This window comes from Triticum aestivum, chromosome 4D, assembly GCF_018294505.1.
Source record: "Triticum aestivum cultivar Chinese Spring chromosome 4D, IWGSC CS RefSeq v2.1, whole genome shotgun sequence".
Classification (NCBI taxonomy): domain Eukaryota; kingdom Viridiplantae; phylum Streptophyta; class Magnoliopsida; order Poales; family Poaceae; genus Triticum; species Triticum aestivum.
In genome coordinates, this window is record NC_057805.1 from 512,498,123 (window position 1) to 512,508,019 (window position 9,897).

The following is a 9,897-nucleotide window of genomic DNA, read 5'->3' on the forward strand; positions in this document are numbered from 1 at the left end:
CGGCGGTGGAGCGGGGGAGGGTGCGGGGGGTCATCGGCAGCGGTGAAATTTGAAAAAATATTCATGAATTCAAAAAGTGCCCATGAAATACAATCGAGAAATGAAGGCTACAATTTAAATACAATCGATCTTAGCTAGCTATCTGTTCACAATCTTCTTGCCCTTATTTTTCGTAAATGGAGTTCTTCTCTTGAACGGACGTCCTTTAGGTAGGGTGGTCCTGCTTCTTCTTGTGGTGTATGCTGGTACTTCATCGTCATCGTCATGTTCCATCTTCGGGTCTCCGTACTTGTCGAAGTCTTGCTCATTGGCGACTCCATCCATTCCGATGATCTTCCTTTTGCCTCTCCTCACGACAACACGACTGGGCTTTGAAGGGTCGGTAATGAAGAAGCATTGGTCCACTTGGGAAGCCAGTACCCATGGCTCATATTTCGCGGTGACGTTTGCGCCCGCGGTCTTGAATTTGGCTTCGGGTATAACCATGGTGGTGAAATACCGGTCTTCTTTTCGGACGCTCTTGACCCATCTGACACGGAACATCGGGACCTTCTCTCCAGCGTAGCTCAGCTCCCAGATCTCCTCGATCCTTCCGTAGTATCTGTCCTTGTCATTACCGGTGTAGGATTCCATCGTTACCCCGGAGTTCTGATAACCATCGCTCTTCACGTCCTTTCCCTCGGTGTAGAATGTGTAGCCGTTGATATCGTACGCCTCATATGTCATCAGGTTGTGCTCGGCGCCCTGTGACAAGGCGAATATGAGTTGTTCTTCCGCGGAAGAATCCTCATTTAAAGGGTACGACAGAAGCTTCTCCTTGAACCAACGCGTGAAACATGAGTTGTGCTCTTTGATTATATCTTCGTCCGTCCTCTGTTGGCCTCGGTCATTGTACGTCTTCTCAATAAAGGTTTTGTGCTCTACCACCCAAGGATCGACCACGTCTATGAGTTGTAGCGCGACTAGGTTTGCTCTTTCAAAGTCGGCGAGTCGACCCTCGAAGTCGACATGCATTTCGCGGCGACCCTCACAGTGACCCCATCCAGCGAGCCTGCCAAGGTGCCTATTGATGGGCAGACCAATGGGGTTCTCGATGCCTAGATAATTCGTGCAGTAGGAGATGCACTCTTCGGTCAGAAAGCCCCTGGCTATGCTTCCCTCTGGACGTGACATGTTGTGAACGTATCCTTTGATGACACCATTCATCCTTTCGAACGGCATCATGCTGTGCAGGAACGTCGGCCGGAGTTGGAGGATATCCTCCACGATATGGACCAGCAGATGCACCATAACGTCGAAGAATGCGGGCGGGAAGTACATCTCAAGCTCGCGTAGTATCACCACGATCTCTTCCTGTAGCCTTCTGAGTTGCCTCACGCCAACCGACTTCCGAGAGATGACGTCAAAAAAGTTGCATAGGCCAAATAGCGTTTCACGGACGTGCGCATCCATGATCCCACGGATTGCAACTGGAAGTATCTGCGTCATCACCTTGTGACAGTCGTTAGACTTCATCCCACTGAACTTCTGCTTCGCTGAGTCTAGGTATCTACTTATCTTCCCCGGGTAACCGTAAGGAAGTTTTACTCCTACGAGGCAGGTGAAAAACTGATCGATCTCCTCCTGACTTGGAGTGAAGCACGCGGGAGGGAAGTCATTTCCGGTCTTCTTGGCCTTTTTGCCTTTGCGACGACTTTCCGTGTCCTGCTTCGCCTCATCATCATCATCATTAGCGTGAAGCTCCTCCCTGATGCCCATTGATTTCAAGTCTGCCCTTGCTTTCGGCCCATCTTTGGTCCTCTCCGGCATGTTGAGCAGGGTACCAAGCAGACTCTCGCACACGTTCTTCGTGATATGCATGACATCAAGGCTGTGAGGCACACGGTGGATCTTCCAGTACGGCAAGTCCCAGAAAACAGACCTCGTTTTCCATACCTTCAGCAGCGGCTCTTGCGCCTTTCGCTTCTTTCCCGGCTCTGGTGCCTTTTGCTTCTTTCCCGGCAGTGGGCAATCTTTCCAATTTTTCAACAGCTCGTCTATTTCCTCGCCGCTCCTCGTACGCGGGCGTCTTCGGGGTTCGGTTTCACCATCGAACAGATCCTTGAGTTTTCTCCATGGGTCATCGTCGCGAAGCCACCTTCGATGTCCCATGAACACGGCTTTCGAAGACCCGGGATCTCTATCTAGCTGGCAATACGTTGTGTCATCCATGCACCTAAAGCATCCAGAAAATCCGTGGACCACCTGCCCCGCGAGATATTCGTAACCGAGATAGTCGTGCACCGTCGTGAGCAGTGCGGCTCTCATAGGGAAATATTCTTTATCTGCGGCGTCCCACGTATTGGCTAGCGTTTTCCACAGCGTGTCTATCTCCTCTTTCAGCAGCCCCAGATACAGATTGATGTCGTTCCCTGGTTGTTTTGCCCCTTCAATTAGCATACTCATGTGAATGTACTTCCTCTTCATGCACAACCAGGGGGGAAGGTTGTACATCCACACAAACACAGGCCAGGTGCTATGTGTGCTTCTCTGGCTGCCAAACGGATTGACTCCATCGGTGCTCGCGCCCAGCACGATGTTCCTTGGATCGTTCCCAAATTCTGGGTGTTCGAAGTTCAACGCTTGCCACTGGCTCCCATCCTTAGGGTGACTCAGCATCTTGTCTTTTTTATTTATCTCCGGATCATTTGCGTCATCTTCTTGCTTCTTCTCCTCCCTATCTGCGTGCCAACGCAAGAGCTTTGCTACCTTAGGGTCCGCGAAATACCGCTGCAGACGAGGAGTGATCGGAAAGTACCACACCACTTTTCGAGGAGCTTTCTTCCTCTTCTTGTATCGAGTGACGCCGCACATCGGACATATGGTAGACTCCGCGTGCTCGTCCCGATAAATAATGCAATTGTTCATGCACACATGGTATTTCACGTGCGGTAAATCCAGAGGACACACGATTTTCTTCGCCTCCTTGAAACTGGTCGGGCACTTGTTCCCCTTGGGAAGAAGTTCGTGCCAGAATGACATGTTATCATCGAAGCATGTGTCGGTCATTTTGTGTTTTACCTTCATCTCCAGAGCCATGAGCGTTACTTTCAGGCGGGTATCCTCGGGCCTGCATCCTTCATACAATGGAGTAACCGCGTCTATCTCCAGTTGATCCATCTTGGCTTTCTCTCGGGCGGCAGCGCTTGTGTTATCTGTCTACTTGAGAAGTAGCTCTTGAATATGAGGGACCTGCACCCAGCCCATCGATGGTCCATCGTCGTCTGCTCCGGCATCTTCATCTTCATGATCATGCCCTTCGTCTGCTCCGGCATCTTCCTCATCATCATGTCCGGCATCTTCCACATGATGACTGTGTACTGCATCTACTTCGTGATCATGTCCTGGAGATTCTTCGTCTTCTCGCCCGCCCTCGCCGCGGTTGTCTTGCTGCCCTTCCTCATTTCTTGCCGGCCGGCCCCCATGGACGACTTCATAATCATCTTCATCACCTTGCCACCGATAGCCATCCATGAAAGCACGCAAGAGCAGGTGGTCCCGCACCTGTACGGAATCCGGGTCCATAAGGCTCCTTAGCTTGCATCTTCGACACGGACATCTTATCTCCGTCTCGTTATTTTGAAGCATCTCGGCCTTCGCGGAGCTCAAAAACCTATTCACGATGCCTTCGGTCATCGTGCGGACCATGGTCGCCTGTGGGGTAGAGCAAAACGATATTTTAGAACCAAGAAAAAATTTGGCATGACTTTGACTAAAAATAGGACCAAAAAGAATGCATAGTGCCAAAATTCTCGCCGAAATGGAAATGAATCAACATTCCGGCAAAATATTGGCAACTATCGCATTTCAAATACCGGTACCTGCAAACACAAACATATATGCAACACCACAAACATATGCAACACCACAAACATACATAGATCTAGCTAGGCCATAAAAAGTGCATGTGCACGTTGTTGGAGGGAGAAAAAAGTAGATCTACAACATAAAGAAAGCTTTCCCCTTACTTACCTATCAAAAAAAGGTAATTTTAACCACTTAATTTGGATGAATCTATGGTGTAAATGAGGTGAGGAGGAGGAGGCACCCGAGACAAGCTTGGAGGAGGAGGTGGAGAGAATGAAGTGGGGAAAGTGGGTGTGTAGGTGGCTGTCCAAAATATCTAGCTGGTCCCAGGTTACTAATGGCGCACCACCAACAAATGTGCCATTAGTAACCCTGGTGCGCCATTAGTAGTTTTGCAAAAAAAACAAAAAAGATAGTAGTGGCGCACAGGGTGACTGGTGCGCCATTACTAGTTAAAACTAGTAATGGCGCACTGCGCCCCGGTGCGCCATTAGTATTTTTGGAAAAAAAATTGTTAGTAGTGACGCACCATGGTTGTGGTGTGCCATTAGTGTGATAGACACTAATGGCGCACCAGCACACGGTGCGCCATTAGTATTTTTGGAAAAAAAATTGGTAGTAGTGGCGCATCATAGTTGTGTTGCGCCATTAGTGTCTATCACACTAATGGCGCACCAGCACACGGTGCGCCACTGCTATATAGTAGTGGCGCACCGCATGTCTGGTGCGCCATTAGTGTGCATATTGTCTATAGCCCTTTTCCTAGTAGTGTGGGGTACATGAAGGTCAAGGTGATGGTGGCTTCGACTGGTTCTCTAACATCTTCAGCATCTTAACTGCCCCTAGTCCTTAGCTAGAAAAAGTGCATCTCTGAAGGTGACCTCATTCTTCAGCATGTCCTTCTCATCAATTCATCATCCAACCGCCCCTTCTCCATTTTCAGTTACTCGACCTCAGCCCTCAGCCTATTGATGACCCACAAGTGTAGGGAATCTATCGTAGTCCTTTTGATAAGTAACAGTGTCGAACCCAACGAGGAGAAGAAGAAAATGACAAGCAGTTTTCAGTAAGGTATTCTCTGCAAGCACTGAAATTATCGGTAACAGATAGTTTTATGATAAGGTAATTTGTAACGGGTAACAAGTAACAAGTGTAAATAAAGTGCAGCAAGGTGGCCCAATCCTTTTTGTAGCAAAGGACAAGCCTGGACAAACTCTTATATAAAGGAAAACGCTCCCGAGGACACATGGGAATAATCTGTAGGAGATATGCCCTAGAGGCAATAATAAATGTTATTGATTATCTCCCTGTTCATAATTATGTTTATGTTCCATGCTATAACTGCTGTGGTTCCTGAGCCCGTATATCCATAAAGGCTCTGGGGAGAACCCATATGCACGTGTGGAATAATAAACGGTAAAATGTATTCCTAGTCGTGCCTCTAAGACTAGCTCAAGTGTTGCATGATGATTATGTTTTCCCAATCATGGGCATGTCTATGCCAAGCAATTTTGAGGGCACAATGTCAGGAAGGACATTTGTGTTGAATCGACCCGAATTGATGTTATGCTATGAGATACATTCGTCACAAGTTAATGGTGCATAACACAGAGATGGTTAACGTTTGCATGATTCCTTAGACCATGAGAGTATCGAGTTTCTTCATGCTTGCTTCATGAACTTTGGGGTTTGTTAAACGTCATCCGTAAATGGGTGGCTATTACAGCGGCTTACGGGTTCATGGAAAAGTGTGTCAAGTAACTTGATAGCTCAAGATTGGGATTTACTCCTCCGACGATGGAGAGATATTCTCGGGCCCTCTCGGTATTACGGTATCCATCATCGTTTGGCCAGACACAGTGTGATTTGATCACTGGGATGCCGGAACACGGAAACGAGAAAAGAGAACAAAACCGGTAACGAGGTAACTTGGATGGTGGACAAATTGTTCGTCCATGGGGATGCAACAAATCTCACCTGGGGGGGTTTAACATATCGCGAAGCAACAGGAATAGCACACGGCAACTGGAGGTTCACTCGAATATTTATTCATGTGGGTATAGGGGTCAATATGGGTGTCCACGGCTCCGATGTTGATCATTGATCGGAAGGGGTTCCGGGTCATGTCTATACTTCACCGAACCTATAGGGTCACACGCTTAAGGGTCATCTATCTGCTGAATACTAGACAGGGAGTCTGAGAGAAAATCACCGAAAAAGTTTCGGACACCGAAAAGTTTCGGACAGCGGAATCGTACCGCAGAGAGAGGTCATCGGATAAGTTTCGATGAAACCGAAAAAGTTGTTTCGGGGTATGCCATTAAGTCAAAACGTTTTCGGCACATGCCTGATAATTCTTGGAGGGTGCCAGAATCATTCTGGAAACTTTTTGGAATTTTCAGAAATAAAAACCGAAAATGTTTCGGAGCTGCCGGTACCGCTTTGGCTGTTTTTCGCAGATGAAATTCACTAATCTGAAATTGTTTCAGAACGAATCCAAAATCATTTAAGTGGGTACTGGAATTATTCTAAGACCCATGGAAATATTTTCGGATTTAGTGGACGCGAAAAATTGTCTTCATGAATAGTGAAAACGCATTCTTGTTTGCTTTTCGCAGATGAAAATCACTAAATCGAAATTGTATCGGAACGCGTTGAAAATTATTTTAGTGGGTACTGGAAATGTTCTGAGCCCACATAAATATTTTCAGTTCGAACGGACGCTGAAAAATGTCGTCATGAATAGTGAAAGTGCTTTTTGCTTGGCTTCTTGGAGAAGCCACCTTGAGGGCCTTTTTGGTATTTCCCCCCTTGGCTTCTTGGAGAAGCCACCCTTGGGCTTGGCCTATAAATAGGGGTGGAGGGGCCTGCCTAAAGGATCATCCCTTCTCACATACAAGTGCCATGCATGATCTGGCTTCTCTCTCCCTCCCACCGAAACAGTTTCGTAGAGCCGAAAGGCTGTCTGGGTTCCGGCAGGAACTAGTTCTGGACGGCGAAGCCCTGTCGGATAGATGACACCGTATGTGTGCAACTCTATAGAGAGATCGTAGTTTCGGTCTTAGTTCGTGAGTGCCTCCCGAAGGGCTGTCCATGTGACCGTTCGAGTTTCGAAGGTCCTCCCGAAGGGCTGTCCGAGTGACCGTTCGAGTTTCGAAGGTCCTCTGGAAGGGTTGTCCGCGACACCGTCCGGGGGGCTGTTCGACCGCCTCCTGGAGGGCTGTCTGAGGAGCAGATGAGGGTATACATCCTCGCGGTTGGGAGGTTGTAAATCCTAGCTGCGGGGATCTGCACCACCGATCGTCATCGACTCTACTTCCCGCTGCGCTACGAGTCGGTAACGAAAAAGATCAAACCATGTGTGCAGTCTCCATAGTGGTCCTGGGCTGGTGCGTAGGTCGGAAAATTTTTGTTTTCTGTCGCGTTACCCTTCAGTGGCATCATGAGCCGTGCTATGCGTAGATGCAGGTTTCGATCTAGAATACATGGAGATGTATGGGTATTGCATAATATAATTAGATAGTAGATGAGATCTATTGCTGAAAATTATTTATGCGGGTGACAGATGAAATCTATTACCCGACGTTCTTGTTGCTTCCCTAGAATTTGCGTTAGCTCAATCTCGAGACAGCATGGTGGAATTTGACAAAGTTCTGGCAATCCATGATCCTGATTGATCATGGAAGTGCTATCAGTTCTTTGGGTTCTGCCGTAGTCAAAAGAAAGATGAAATTCGCAGATGAAAGGGCATTGCAGATATTTAGTGGACGCGAAAATTTGTCTTCATGAATAGTGAAAATGCATTCTTGTTTGCTTTTCGCAGATGAAAATCACTAAACCGAAATTGTTTCGGAACGCGTTGAAAATTATTTTAGTGGGTACTGGAAATGTTCTGAGCCCACATAAATATTTTCAGTTCGAACGGACGCTGAAAAATGTCGTCATGAATAGTGAAAGTGCTTTTTGCTTGGCTTCTTGGAGAAGCCACCTTGAGGGCCTTTTTGGTATTTCCCCCCTTGGCTTCTTGGAGAAGCCACCCTTGGGCTTGGCCTATAAATAGGGGTGGAGGGGGCTGCCTAAAGGATCATCCCTTCTCACATACAAGTGCCATGCATGATCTGGCTTCTCTCTCCCTCCCAGCGAAACAGTTTCGTAGAGCCGAAAGGCTGTCTGGGTTCCGGTGGGAACTAGTTCTGGACGGCGAAGCCCTGCCCGATAGATGACACCGTATTTGTGCAACTCTGTAGAGAGATCGTAGTTTCGGTCTTAGTTCGTGAGTGGCTCCCGAAGGGCTGTCCGTGTGACCGTCCGAGTTTCGAAGCTCCTCCCGAAGGGCTGTCCGAGTGACCGTTCGAGTTTCGAAGGTCCTCCGGAAGGGCTGTCCGCGACTCCGTCCGGGGGGCTGTTCGACCGCCTCCCGGAGGGCTGTCTGAGGAGCAGATGAGGGTATACATCCTCGCGGTTGGGAGGTTGTAAATCCTAGCTGCGGGGATCTGCACCGCCGATCGTCATCGACTCTACTTCCCGCTGCGCTACGAGTCGGTAACGAAAAAGATCAAACCATGTATGCAGTCTCCATAGTGGTCCTGGGCTGGTGCGTAGGTCGGAAAATTTTTGTTTTCTGTCGCGTTACCCTTCATTATCGTCAAGCTAGTTTTCATCACGCTCATATGATTCGCGTTCGGTACTTTGATAATTTGATATGTGGGTGGATGGTGCTTGGGTGTTGTCCTTCCGTGGACAAGCATCCCACTTATGATTGACCCCTATTGCAAGCATCCGCAACTACAAAAGAAGCATTAAGGTAAACCTAACCATAGCATGAAACATATGGATCCAAATCAGCCCCTTACGAAGCAACGCATAAACTAGGGTTTAAGCTTCTGTCACTCTAGCAACCCATCATCTACTTATTACTTCCCAATGCCTTCCCCTAGGCCCAAATAATGGTGAAGCGTCATGTAGTCGACGTTCACATAACACCACTAGAGGAAAGACAACATACATCTCATCAAAATATCGAACGAATACCAAATTCACATGACTACTTATAGCAAGACTTCTCCCATGTCCTCAGGAACAAACGTAACTACTCACAAATCATATTCATGTTCATAATCAGAGGGGTATTAATATGCATAAAGGATCTGAACATATGATCTTCCACTGAATAAACCAACTAGCATCAACTACAAGGAGTAATCAACACTACTAGCAACCTACAGGTACCAATCTGAGGTTTTGAGACAAAGATTGGATACAAGAGACGAACTAGGGTTTGAGAGGAGATGGTGCTGGTGAAGATGTTGATGAAGATTGACCCCCAACCGGTGAGAGGATCATTGGTGATGACGATGGTGATGATTTCCCCCTCCCGGAGGGATGTTTTCCCGGCAGAACAGCTCCGCCGGAGCCCTAGATTGGTTCCGCCAAGGTTCCACCTCGCGGCGGTGGTGTTTCGTCCTGAAAGCTTTCTTATGATTTTTTCCATGGTAAAAAACTTCATATAGCAGAAGATGGACACCGGAGGCCTGCCAGGGGGCCCACGAGGCAGGGGGTAGGGCGCGCCCCCACCCTCGTGGATGGTGGGTAGCCCCCCTCTGGTACTTTCTTCGCTCAGTATTTTTTATTAATTCCAAAAATAACTTCCGTGGAGTTTCAGGACTTTTGGAGTTGTGCAGAATGGGTCTCTAATATTTGCTCCTTTTCCAGCCCAGAATTCCAGCTGCCGGCATTCTCCCTCTTCGTGTAAACCTTGTAAGATAAGAGAGAATAGGCATAAGTATTGTGACATAATGTGTAATAACAGCCCATAATGCAGTAAATATCGATATAAAAGCATGATGCAAAATGGACGTATCAACTCCCCCAAGCTTAGACCTCGCTTGTCCTCAAGCGGAAGCCGATAACTATAAATATGCCCACATGTTTAGAGATATTGGTGTCGATAAAATAAAATACGGACATGAGGGCATCATGATCATTCTTATAACAGCAACATATATATATATATATATATATATATATATATATATATATATATATATATAT